This window comes from Primulina tabacum, chromosome 12, assembly GCF_025594145.1.
Source record: "Primulina tabacum isolate GXHZ01 chromosome 12, ASM2559414v2, whole genome shotgun sequence".
Taxonomy (NCBI): domain Eukaryota; kingdom Viridiplantae; phylum Streptophyta; class Magnoliopsida; order Lamiales; family Gesneriaceae; genus Primulina; species Primulina tabacum.
This window is the reverse complement of record NC_134561.1, coordinates 6,502,390-6,506,424: the sequence shown is the minus strand read 5'-3', so window position 1 is coordinate 6,506,424 and position 4,035 is coordinate 6,502,390.

The following is a 4,035-nucleotide window of genomic DNA, read 5'->3' as shown; positions in this document are numbered from 1 at the left end:
ATTGCCTTGCCCTGATGGCATGGCTAAAACTAGCGCTGTTATAAGGGCTTGCTTCAAAGTGTCAAAGCTCTTCTGGCAGCCAGCACTCCATAAAAACTTAGCATTCTTCTTCGTCAGCGAGGTGAGTGGCACTGCAATAGAAGAAAATCCTTGTATGAATTTTCTATAGTAACTCGCTAAGCCCAAGAAACTGCGGATCTCTGATACGTTCTTTGGCTCAACCCATTCTTTTACTGTTTCTACCTTGGACGGATCAAATTCAATACCACTACTAGAAATAACATGTCCCAAAAATGCCACCTTCTCTAACCAAAATTCACACTTGCTGAATTTTGCAAACAACTTACGATTCTGCAGTACTTGCAATGCAATTTGTAGATGCTGTCCATGCTCCTCGTGGCTCTTCAAATAAATAAGGATGTCATCTATGAATACGATGACAAACTGATCTAAGTAAGGATGAAATATGCGATTCATGAGATCCATGAAGATCGCTGGAGCATTTGTCAATCCAAACGGCATCACTAGGAACTCGTAATGCCCATAGCGAGTTCTGAAGGCTGTCTTGTACACATCTGCGTCTTTTACCCTTAGCTGATGGTACCCGGAACGAAGATCTATCTTAGAAAACACAGAAGCTCCTTGCAATTGATCGAATAAGTCCTCGATCCTAGGCAGTGGGTACTTATTCTTTACTGTAACTCTGTTCAGCTCCCGGTAGTCGATGAAAAGCCTCATGCTTCCATCCTTCTTCTTCACGAAGAGAACTGGTGCGCTCCAAGGTGAGCAACTAGGGCGTATAAATCTTTTATCCAATAGCTCCTGTATTTGCTATTTGAGCTCCTTCATCTCGGTGGGCGCTAATCGATACGGTGCCTTGGAGATTGGCACGGTACCCGGCATAATGTCTATCGAAAACTCCACCTCGCGCTCAGGTGGGATACCCGAAATGTCGTCAGGAAAGATGTCCGGAAAGTCTCTAACAACTAAGACGTCTGCTACTGTCTAATTGGTAGCAGCATGGGCTGAAATAATGCTCGCTAAGAATGCTTGGCAGCCCCTAAGCATAAGCTTCCTTGCCTGAAGACATGATATCATCCGCGGTAAGCTGTTGCGTCCACTTGGCTCGAACACAAACTCCTCTTCACCTAATGGCCTGACCCTAACTAATTTTTGTTGGAAGTAGATTGTTACTCCATTCTTTGACAACCAATCCATTCCTAGAATGATGTCAAACTCGGGCATCGGCAATCTCTAAGGTCAGCATAGACTGTGTGGCCTTGTAGCTTGAGACTCAAGTCTCTAACAACACTAGAAGTAGACAGTTTCTCTCCAGATGGAACGGTCACACAATAACCACGTCGAGCCTGGTGGGCTTGACGTACAAAAATCTCGCAAAGCCGTCTGATATAAAAGAATGAGTAGCCCCGGAATCTAATAGAGCATTTGTGGCTACTCCCGCTATATAGATCCTCCCTGAGATAATATTAGCAGATACTCAACCGAACAATTCACAAAAAGGCTAACTTAATCTCATGCATAGGCTAAATCCACTATTCTAAAGTTCTCATGCAAATTTCGAAAATTATCCTACTAGTATACTCAAAAATTTGAACCATGCAAAATAAATTCCAATAAATAATGCGGTGCTGAATAAATTATATTACCTGTCAAGAGTGTAGTGTCTGGGTCTGCCTCTTCGGCATGCATCACAAAGACTCGGCCTTGAGTCGGCTGCTTCCACTGTGGACAGTTCTTGAGCATGTGGTCAGCGGATCCACACTTGAAGCACTTGCCAGAACCCCATAGACACTCTCCCTCATGCTTGCGACTGCACTTTGGGCACACCGGATATTCAGTAAGTTTCTGAGCGGCCTTTTTCTGTGGTTGTTGTCCTTTTCCTTTGTTAGTCCCTTGAAACGGCTTCTTAGCTGGCTGCTGAACCTGTCGCTGAGCTGCCTGGAAAGGCCTCTTGCCCTGCCTATAAGTCTCGATGTCCTTCAAATCCTGTTCAGCCGCTAAAGCTCTGGTCACTGTAATGGCATAAGTAAGAGGACCAGCTATACGAAGATCACGGCGCAAGATCAGCCGTAAACCATCCATGAAATGCCTCAATTTCTCCCTTGCGTCATTAGCTATCAGAGGCACGAAGAGTCACCCTTGCTCGAATTTCCTCACGAACTCCGCCACACTGCGGTCTCCCTGTCTCAACATCATAAACTCCCTAGTCAGTCGAGAGCGTACCTCATCAGTGAAGTACTTGGAGTAGAAAATCTCCTTGAAGCCTTCCCAAGTCAGAGTTTGCAGATTCACCGATATTGATGCTCCTTCCCACCATAACCGAGCATCGTTCTTCAACAAATAAGTGGCATACCTAACCCTATCAGCATCCTGCAGTTCCATAAAGGTAAAGATCACCTCTATGGACTTAATCCATCCCTCGGCCAACATAGGATCAGTCGTACCCCCAAAGTCCTTGGGGTCCATCTGACGGAATCGCTCATACACCACCTCAGGCCTTGTCCTCTTATCCACCTCAGTATTGTTCCTCGAAAATTGTGCAAAGAACTGAGTCATACCTACGAGCATATGAGACTGAAGGTCTGGTGGTGGACGTGGAGGGGAAACTCTCTGCTCAACACGAGCCTCACGGCTTTCACGGTCAACAACGCGTCTAGGAGGCATACTGTACCACAATTTAACCCAACACGTAACCAACATGCATAACCGAATTACTCATATACCATGCTAAAGTGATTCAAAAACTTAAACATGTAGTTTAAAGGAACTCGTGCTTAATACTTAATTTATTTAAAATCGTAAAACTTACAGACTTGAGGCATGACTTTGTGAGCTTCTCGCAACCAGCAGTGGCAAAACCCTATATCAGGAAACCTTGGGCTCTGATACCAACTGTGACGAACCGATTCTTAAAATACTAATTCTTTAACATTTGCGGAAAAATTTGTAATTTTCTTATTAAATAATTCATTAGAAGTATAACTCTTAAAATAAATTAACGGTCACCACTCATTCTAAAATAAAATTAATATAAATCTCCATCATTTAAAATAAATCACCAACATCCAATTAACCCAAAAATACATTTAAAATCGTAAAACTTACAGACTTGAGGCATGACTTAATACACCACTCATACTTAATACATTTAAAATCGTAAAACTTACAGACTTGAGGCATGACTTTGTGAGCTTACATACTTGAGGCATTTTCTTATTAAATAATTCATTAGAAGTATAGCTCTTAAAATAAATTAACGGTCATCACTCATATTAAAATAAAATTAATATTAAAACTCCATCATTTAAAATAAATCACCAACATCCAATTAACCCAAAAATACATTTAAAATCGTAAAACTTACAGACTTGAGGCATGACTTTGTGAGCTTCTCGCAACCAGCAGTGGCAAAACCCTATATCAGGAAACCTTGGGCTCTGATACCAACTGTGACGAACCGATTCTTAAAATACTAATTCTTTAACATTTGCGGAAAAATTTGTAATTTTCTTATTAAATAATTCATTAGAAGTATAGCTCTTAAAATAAATTAACGGTCACCACTCATACTAAAATAAAATTAATATTAAAACTCCATCATTTAAAATAAATCACCAACATCCAATTAACCCAAAAATCCAAAAATTTTACTAATTTAATTTAAAAATAGTCTAACAAAATTATAAATGTAATTTGTTTATCACCAACCCTAACAAATCAAAAGTGAAAGTAAATAATTTAAAAAAGTACGTAATAATATAACTTAAACTAAAAGGTCCTCGGGTTTGCACTGCCACTGGCCCGAGCCTGCTCATTAGTCACCGTCTTCTGTCTCCTCAACGACATCATCTGCATCGATCAAGTCTAGTGAGTATAATGACTCATCATACATAAACCGTGAATAACGAATAATGCGTAATAAAAATCAATGCTGTTTAAACTTAGCTTGTACATAAAATATTATAGGCATAAATATGTATAACGTGACTTTCCTGCATAAAAAATTTCCAAAAA